We start from the raw sequence: 10,528 nt of genomic DNA on the forward strand, positions 1-10,528 counted from the left end.
CAGCTTCTTCTTCTTCTTCGATCCCAGCTAGCTAGAGCCTTCAATTGAGTTCCCCGGAGACGACGGGTTAAAAAAAGTAGATGAGAGTCGACAGAGAAAGATAGAGAGGGACAAATCCAGAGAATTCTTTTCCCCCCACTCTCCTCGCTAGCTCCAATTTTTACTGGGTCGATTCTTCTATGAATAAAGCTAAGCAATGGAATGGATGGATCACTGAATAGTTACATCAACTGGATATTGAATAGAGCTATATAATGCTGACACTGATACATTGACCCACAGTCTTGTATTTTCTATGCCATCTAGGTGAATGTGAGCTATATATGTGTTTGTATATATACACCACTTTTTTAGTGTGTACCTGATCCTTTACAGTAGCTGGTACTTCATCATGCCTTATATATATAAACTCTCTGGCTGGCTGGCATGGCTGGCTTTTTCACCACTGTGTATTGAGCTTATTTGCATTTAGGCAATGGTAAATGTCTAGCTCCCATTGTCAACTTCAAGTACAAGCGTTGCATTTTATGTTTCGAGTCCGTGTGTGATCAAACCAAACACTATCTAGTTCTGTTTGAAAAAAGGCTAATTGATAGTAATACTACTGTTGGGGAAGAAATACAAGTGTCTCAAACTCTGCCCTATAAATTTAGAAATTGAAACTGACCAAGATCTCTTGCCGAACTCCGCAATTTTCATACCGCTTGTAACTTCTTCTATTTGATCAAAAAACTTCACAGTTTTCAAATTACAAGAAAGAGCAGCAAATATTCATGTAATAAGAGCAAACCCTAATAAGGATCTTTGAATCACAAGTCACATGATGAGAGCAAACGATCGATCACTACCTAACGTACCATTCCTATTAAATGTTTTGTATATATGTATAATAAAAACAGAAACTCTATGAATTGTTTCTCCTTTTATGGATGAAAATTTGGTGTCCAACCAAATGAAAGCTGCAAAACAGAATAAAACAAGCCAAAGAGCTGCAGACAGTAACACAACATACAAAAATCCCATGGGTATATATATAGATATCCCCATCCTATATACTATTGTAGCTGTCCATACGTACATATTCTCACAAAGATTTTTCAAACAAAAGTAACTAATTAAAACGGCTTAACTAGAATTTAGTGGTGTTTTAACTAATTCTTTATAAGTGCATGAGGAATTATAATTTTCGCTCTATTTCATCTCATCATTATGTAACTCAGTTACCTCAGGTTAGTTAAACAAAAAGTCACGGCACAATGATTTCTTCAAATATTAATTCAACGTAAAAGTAATTTTTGTTAGACTATAACCGCGACGCGTGTCGGTGTTCTACTTTCCCGTCAAGGAAATCAAAACCATGATGCCTAAAGAGTATGCATCTTATAATGCAGGTGATCGTAGCTTATAATGTAAAACAAGTTAAGAGGTGGTACTATATATCTTATCAAAGATTAATGGATGAATGAATTGGTGGGTGTAATAGTCAAGAAATATTGATTAATTAGGGTGGACCCATTGACCTAAAAAATATTTGATTGTGAGGCCACTCCTAAAGTGTTGTTTGTTTGCTTTCATATGGTTGTCATCGTAAACAACCTATTTTTCTTTCTTTCTTCTTCCACAGAAATATACACATATATACCTTTGTTTGTTGCTTCTTATTATTAGAGAGAAACTCAGAAAAGAGCTAGATAGTTTCTTATTATTCCTTTTCATCCTCCCAAATATTCCCTTCTAATCCTCCAACAACTTTGTCTACCATATTATTATGTCACACCCCCACATGACCCTAGCTCATTGACTAGTGCATCAATCTTGTTGATTATTTTCTAAAACCTAGGCCAAATCAACTCAAATCAATTATAATCTATAACTGACTAACTTGAATAGATCCTTCCTATCAATTTGAATTTAGTTATTATTACCTGCAGCTGCAGGTGCGATTATATGCATGGATGGACTATATGTATGCAATTGCTACATTTTTCTAACTGTCCCCTCTTTAATGGCTGCACCACTCTCCACATGCATATATGTGTTAGAAATATAAACATGTCCTCGACTTGTACACTTGCTTCTGGCATGGGGTGACAACGAGCGATAGAGCGAGTTACAAGGCCCTATATATGCCCATCTCATCTTCTAACTAAACTAATTAGGGTTTCAGCTCTTGGCAAAGTATATTACATTGAAAAGGTAAATGCATTTATTGCTTCAAGTTTTTTTTAACTACATTTCACTCTTCTATATGCATACAAGAGTTTTAAAATCTGGGTAACTAATGATCGGAAACTGGAACTGGATTACGATAACAAGAAGGAACATATTCCATACACTAAGGTACATTTACACCACTAATGTGCAAGTCACTCAATTGGATATGTGAAGATAAAATGACGATTGTAAACATTCAATTCCTTCCTCTGGCATTTTCATTTTTGATTTAATCAAATTAAGCGCTCGTAATTTCTTTGATTTTGGGTTCTCACCTCCTGTGTTTGCAACACATACTTAGACTTGTTTTTTATGTTTAAGTTTTGTTAGCGGCACTCGCATATATACATGACAGTGTCACATAGATGGTTGGATTATATACCAGGCTGAAATTGCATATTAGTTATTTGATTTATTTGCACCTCGGTGCGTACAATAATTAACATAAAAGGGCCAACCTTTTCATATCGATTCAGGGATAAAGGGATGAAGTAGTCACAAACGCGCTTATTAGATTATTACGATTTCAAGCCTAAGTTGCGAAAACATATATCCACAGTTTCATTAGTACGAACCCACTTCAATATCTACCAAATAAAAGGATATTCATAAATAACATTAGGTGATGATCCTAGAGGGCTTCAAGTGTGCATGTCTCCTGTGTAGCTAAGCAGATCTATTACATTACATATGTTTTCGGTAATAATTTATTAATAAGAGAAACAAAAAGAAGCAATGAGCATATATATGAGTGCGAGTGTGCGACTTTAATTTCCCTACAATGTTCTCAACAAATCGTACTTAAATGTTATTATTGAAGATACATTATTACTGGGCATATCTGTGCTATGATCCCATCCCATATTACAATAGAACCAAATTAATCATATATGCCAGTATGCCCTACATACTTATATATATACGAGATGAATATAGCTCGGTTTTTCTCTCTTTCTTTTGCCAATGAATTGATGGTACATTGTTAAAAACAAACGAAGAGATCAGGTTCTGACCTAGTTCTTTTGGCATTTCATTAAAATTTTAATCTTTTGGTTGTTGCATATATACTCTCACATAAACAGTTTATAACAAAATTGTATGGCAATGTCGGCAAGCTGGGTCTAATTCTAGATTAACATTTAGCTACCTCCTTTGATTCACAGACATTGTTTTGCCTATTGAGTATAGTTCATTTCCCACAAGAGCTCGATTGGTTTTTAAAATGTACCCATTCAATAAATTCTTTAATTACTATCTACCCCGATTTTGATTTGTAACATTAGCTGTTTGCCAAGGTTCAAAGTAATGCAACATATATGTATGTATATATATGGTAAAATTAGCATGTAATAACTAACAAAATAGACTAAACATGGATTCCTTTAACAGAAATCAAGGAGATATATAGATAGTTAAAAATAATGACATCGATGCACTGAGCTGTAGTAAGTAAGAATATATTCACTTCCCTAAAACCGACCTCTTTATGACAATGGGTAATTAAGTTGGTCAAGTCTCTGTTGTGGGGTGAAAACCGTGAGGCACATTGTCCCAAGGAACAGAAGAATGATGCAGAACAGTTCCGAATTCTTGTCAATATTTGTTGAGAAATTTACTAGTTGTAGTTTTGCTATCTCGTTTTCAATTACCTACTGTGCTATATCTCGGTGGGACTTGAAGAAAGATGAAGATCGTGAAGATGATAGAGTAAATATTTGACAACAGTTTGTGAGATTTTGTTATGATTGGGTCCTGCGTGGTTAATTGGTTCCGCAGCTTTTAGGTTTTTTGATTTTCAAAATTCAAAAAGCTATCCCTGCCTTGCTGGTGTGCTGCATATGTATATGCAAGGACTAAAAAATCGGGTTTCGGGGAAATATCGATGGTCCGAAAATTGGATATTTCGACGGAAATATCGTGGATATATCGAAAGTATGGAAATTAATATATTTATTATGATCTTCATATTGGTATTATGAACAATATAGATAGTATGAGCTATGAATAACTTATCAAAACAAGTTGTAGCACCGATGGTTTAAGAGAAGTTGTAGTTCTTGGCCACCAGGGTTCGACCCTTCAGGAGCCCAATTCCTTTTTAATTGAATTCTAGTGGGAGACTGAGAGACATTAGCACGTGTATGGGAGAAAATTGAGGAATATTCTTCAAAATCTCGAAAATATCGCGAGATATCCTGAAATTTCGGGATATATCCAAAATGTCGCGCGATTTTAGCTGGGAATGTTAGGATATATCGCTACGTGAAAAAAACGAAATTATCACCGAAATGTCGACGATAAATTCGATTTTTCAGACCTTGTGTATATGTCACAATAGTTGAGAACGATAACGCAGCATGGCAGTGCTTGCCACACTACATGCACAAGTCGTATATAGAAACCAAGGTAGCTTAAGATTGCATATTAGGTGTTCAGTTATTCACTTACACCTTAACTTAGTCCGTACAAGAAATTTCGAGTTTAAGATAACATGATTGATGTACCAAAAACAAGAAGTAGTTATTAATCTTAATATGAACACAATGCAGATGAGATATTCTTATTAATTAGTTGCAGATTAACTTTTCTTCCTTCTCTTTGAACCAAAATGACACACAAGCTAGCCAGGCTAAGAACAAAGGCAGAATTGACCTGGACCGGATCGATCTTTGTAATTGAGTTGGTTGAGTATGCATTGTGAAAAAGAGACCGCAAAGAAAAAGGAAGAAGAAAAAGAGAGCAGTGAGGAACATAATTTGTTGATGGTGTGCTGGGCATCACTTTTCCGACCAAAATGTTGTACTAGAATTCTAGACTTGACTCAACTATCGATCTCGTCGAGTGGGGGGTGGCCGGCCGGCCGGTGGCTACTTTTTACAGTCACTACTGTACATGCAACTCACCACACCAAGTCCATTTTTACTTTTGAACTGTAACTTTCATTGGGAATTAAAAACTTTGCACAAGGGGGAGGTCAATTCCAACTTCCAAGGCAAAGGCGTCGAGCCATACATGCATACAAAAGCAAGAAAAAAGAAGAAATTAAAGAAAGAAAAAGTTGCATGAGAAATGATTTTGCAATCGATTGCTTTATGATTGAATGAAAGGAAGAGAGAGAGAGAGAGAGAAAAAAGGGCGTTGCAGCAATTCCAACATGCATCTTTCTTTTTTGACAATCAATAAAGAACAGGAAAGAAAGAAAGAAAGCTCTGGCTCTGCTACTAGCTAGCTAGCTAGGCTGGTGGGCTCTCAAGTAGCTATAGGCCTCTCCTCCCAGCTTTGAACGAAATGAATGAGTCTTTCTTCTCCTTTCTTGCAGTTGTTGCTTTTTCGGTGAAACTGGGAATGGTGTGTTTTGCTTGCCTTTGCCTTAACTCCCTGTCCCTAGCGAGCCTGTTTGGGATTTGAGTTGTTTTGACTTTCCTGTCTTCCTAGCTTTCTTCCTCCTCCTCCGATCGAGGCAGCAGCTAGCTACTACTGCCTCAGAGACCAGTCTCCCAGAACCCCTCAGGCTCAGGCTCGGGCTCGGACTCAGACTCAGTAGCAGTGACAACCAATAGTAGTGTTAATTAGTCCAGTGATCTGAAACGAAAAGAAACCACCGTGCCGTCCTCCATGAGCCGAGCCGGGTTGGTTGGTTGGTCCCTGTCCTGGCTGACGAGCTAGCTGGGTATTTTGTCTCAGAAATCATAACACCATCATAATTCAATGATTTCAGAAAGGGAATTCAATGGAGAGAGAAAAAAGGGGAGGCACAAACTGGACTGGGATGTCACTGAGCTTTCACATCGCGCATAGAATACCGAGAAAGAACGATGTTGACGTTGCTTTGCATGTATGTATGGCTTTTACCTTATAATACTATTACTACTACAGTAGTCTACAGAGACAGACATGAAGGAACACCCCCAAAATGGCTTCCGCCTTTGAAAACACCATTAGTCAAGCAATGGCGCAGAGACTGAAGCAAAGAGCTATGGCCATGGCGGGACATGGCTAGCTAGGGTTTGAACGAACAGGGGAACTGGGTAGGCCGTAGATGGGTGGCAACTGATGAGAACGAAAGCTAGCTAGGGTTTAAGAGTGATCGAGCTACCTACTCGTTAAATATATTCAATGTCAAAGTTAGGCTGCTTTCTTAATTATCATCCTTATCCTACTCTGTGGGTTTCTTCTTCTTCTTCTTCCAACTGACACCCGGCCATGAATTAATTTACTTCCTTTCTTCCATTCTCTCTGTTTTAATTTCTTCTTGTCAAGTAATTATGTCAGTCAATTAGACCAGGTTTCGTGTTATATTATAACGTGGATGCCTTGCCACGACCGGTTCTTCATCCATGCCATCACTCTCCTATTTAGCCTTCTAGGGCTCTAGAGAACCATCGCAAATGTTTCTGTCATAACTTAAAGAACTCAGGAAATAGTTAATTGCTTCATACTTTTTTAGCTTTTAAGAGGTAGGATTGAACAAACATGCATTTGTTCTGCGCCCGGATTGGATCGAGTTTGGCTAGATAGAGTAGTTCAATTCAAAAAACTAATTAAGTAGTTGTCTAATCACAATTATGAACAAGACACCAGGAAGGAAAGGAAAGGAGATAGAGTGTACCACGTTAAGGTTATAAAGAATATTTCTAGATATAAAACGGGACCAAGGAGAGGAAGACTAGACACTAATTGTGGACATTATGCAATAGCCAATAAGTGTTTGTATCATTTGAACAATGCCACAATTTTGTAAGTGAACACAGTATATATCCGTCCTAAAATTCTTTCTTTATAAGCCAAACCATCACACATGTTTCAAATATACAAATAAAAATAAAAAAAATAAAAACGTGGGAGACAAAGTTTTTTTATTTTCCTTATTTGTTTTGAATAAATGGCTGTTTCGGTTACCCTCAAATCTTAACTAATGAAACTGTTGAAGACAAATGGTGACATTATGCTTAAACCCCTTTATTACAAAACCTGAAATAATATAAGAAATTTCTACAATAAACATGTACTGAACCATACATGCACTAACTAGCTAGTAAAAATTACTGCTATAAAGACAAATCTTATTTGCTTTCACACAACTATGAGATACTAAAAAGATCATTAGATGTGTAATAAAAGCCGGGGGACTACAAAGATTAGATAGTAACAAGGATAAGGATTCGAGTCCTCGTTTATTTTTCTTCTCAAGGATAAAGATTAGAAGAAGAGAAATTTTAAATACACACCCTTAATATCTTAATACACACCTCTTACTTAATACACCATCTATCAAGTTTTTCATTTCAGTATTATACTTAATACACATCCCAAACTGCCTAAAATGCCCTTAATTTATGAAATATTCCATTATTTAATATAATTAATATATATTTACTATTTGGTACATCTTTTAACATATTATTTCATCTAATTTTTGTCTAGAAATTTTTAGTTATCACCGTTCAATTTATAATCAAATGATTATTGTTATATCCCAACTCCAAATCACCAATACAAGTTTTTAAAATTCACAAGCTAGTAGAACTGTAGAAGTACAGTAGCTATTAAACATAGATAGCTAGTTATTTGATAAAACATGTCATGATAAAGATGCAATACTTGACAACATGATCTGCAAGATCAAACTAAAGCTGATACAAATAAAAAATAAAAAGAAGAAGAAGAAGAAAAAAAAAAGACAACCCAAATGAATTGTGGAGAAGAGTTGGGGTTAGAGGAAAATACGTGCTTTCGACGATTTTAGGGTAGAAGATGGTGAAAATAACACTTCTAGCGCGATTTTTTTTTTTTAATAATAGATGTTTATTCTGGTCATTTAGCTTACCTATAAAATCTCAATAGAAACATAAAATAATAGAGATGTGTATTAAGAGATTATGGGTGTGTATTTAAAATTTCTCTTAGAAGAAATCTAATAAATGGTAAGGTATGTGTGGTACCGGGATGATTAATACGCAGAACATGGTATAGCAGAGTGATACATACACTCGATTAATTGCACCCCATGGGACATTCATGGCACAGTATAATCTCATCTTCATCATGACCATATTATTGGGAGACTGCTACTAGTCTATTACTACTACTTGTCTACTCCTATTTTGTATTGCTACTCCCTACTTCCCTAGCCAAATGTTATAGTTGTACAACAAAATTACCAAACTACAACTTTGTGTGTTCTTTTTTTGTGGGACTGCATCTATATATAAAAAACCCGACGGGAAGAATTTGGATATAGGGCTGGACCGGACTAGAGACATCTGTAATGGACCAGCTAGCTTCTAAATTAAACTCCTTATACCAATGTCTAGCACTATGGGCCAAGACCCACTGGACCTCCTGACAACGCCATGTGACACTCCTTAATAGGATTTCTGAATGCTAGTAGTAATTGCCTAATTTTCAAACATCTACTAATGAGAGTTATGAATGGCAAGTACCGTGCTACTTTTGCTATTTATCTTCTTCTTTGTTATATATGGCCTGAGATTTGAACAAAGATAGGGATAGGGATGGCAATAATCCCCAATGGGTAGGGTATCCACGGGTATTCGACCATAACAGGGGAGATATAAACGGGTGACGGGTATGAGGATCCTCAGTATTAGGATTTTTGAATCGGGTACGGGGCGGGTATGATATTTTCATATTCGTCCATATCCCCACCCATTTAGGATGTAAATATTATTAAATACAATTTATTATATATATATTATTTATAAATAGATATTTATGTAAAATCTTTTGTAATATTTTTTTTTACTATGATTCTCTTAATGAATATTTATAGAAACTTCATTTTTAACCAAGACTTGTATTCGTTTTTGTTGGATTGAATCAAGAAACTTATTTATATATGTATTTGATTTTATTTTCATATTTCTATATTTCATAATTATTTTTAAAAAATTAATTATTATATAATTGTCAACGAGGATCGGAGCGGGTATGAGAACGTAATCCCCAACGGGAACGGGGATGAGGAATCCCCATTATCTAATTACGGGGATGAGGAATGAAAAAGAGTACGGGTATGATATTTTGATCCCCTGACCTTACCTTACCCATTGTCATCCCTAGATAGGGACATCATGTAAGGAGTACAAAGTAAATGGAAAGAGCCCGAAGATGATAAATGATGCAAGAAACTGTGATTCACAAAAAAAAAAAAAAAAAAAAAAAACTAAAATCTATCAACAATATATGCAATACAGTTCTAAACTGGATGATTTAACCGTAAATAAGAAACTTCGAATGACGTAGGAACAAGTAGTTTATTCATCAAAGATTAATCTATCGTGGATTGGTCGAAAACAAAACGACCATTACATCCTTCCTTATAGTTAGTTAATCATGCATACTTGAGCATATTATTAATTGTATTGATTTATCAAGATATATTACTCAATCTTTTTAATCGTCAATAGGTCCTTCAACAATTAATCTCTCAAGGGGCCTCATCATCATGCCGACGTCCTTTGGTCTGTACTCTGTAGTTTGATGTTGTACAGAGATATTCAATCATCTGAACAAGGACAGATACCAATATTCATAATTCATGTGGTCTTCTTTTTAATTCTTATCAAGAGTTCAAGACCCCTTTCCCCTCATTCATTCCGTTAACAATACTTCCCTTTCATTCCGACATCTCTCAATAGGATTTGGTTTACGGGAAACAGTTCAAGCATCCGATCGATCCATTTCTGTAAATGAACTGTGCATATGCAATAGTGCAGTCTGTAAAAAAGTAAAAGATGAGACTAATTAAATAGTTATGTACCTTGAGTGAGGGCACAGTTTCACGGCAAAGGTTCCCAATCACAGCCAGCTGCAGACATGCATATATAGAAATACAAAATACTGTTACTGCGAGACAAGGAGAACATAATAATTTAGTAACTTATTTTTCCGAGTGATTTACCACGAACTAGCTAACTGGTATCTACTGATCGAGAATTCTGGATAACACTTGGTTAAGGATTGATTGAACACAAACGATGGACCAGAGTTACCGGAAACGCTGCTCCTACCAGCGATCCGCGTTCCAGATCGCACGATCCCAATCGCGGAGCGTTCGCGATCTGGATCGCCACTTTGAGCGATCTCAATTATTGGCAAGGAGGTCATGGAATTCAATATTCGTCTTAACCCCTGATTTCTCCGGCTGCCGGCAAATCGAAATCTTTGAAACCCAATGAATGGCACAATCGGAGTGGAGAGCTATGCAAACAATCCTGGACTTTGTGGATTCCTTTTGAAGAGTTGCCGGTCATCTTCTCAGACAAGTGGTCAAAGGATTTAGTGAGGGCCT

This window comes from Fragaria vesca, linkage group LG5 (assembly GCF_000184155.1).
Source record: "Fragaria vesca subsp. vesca linkage group LG5, FraVesHawaii_1.0, whole genome shotgun sequence".
Classification (NCBI taxonomy): domain Eukaryota; kingdom Viridiplantae; phylum Streptophyta; class Magnoliopsida; order Rosales; family Rosaceae; genus Fragaria; species Fragaria vesca.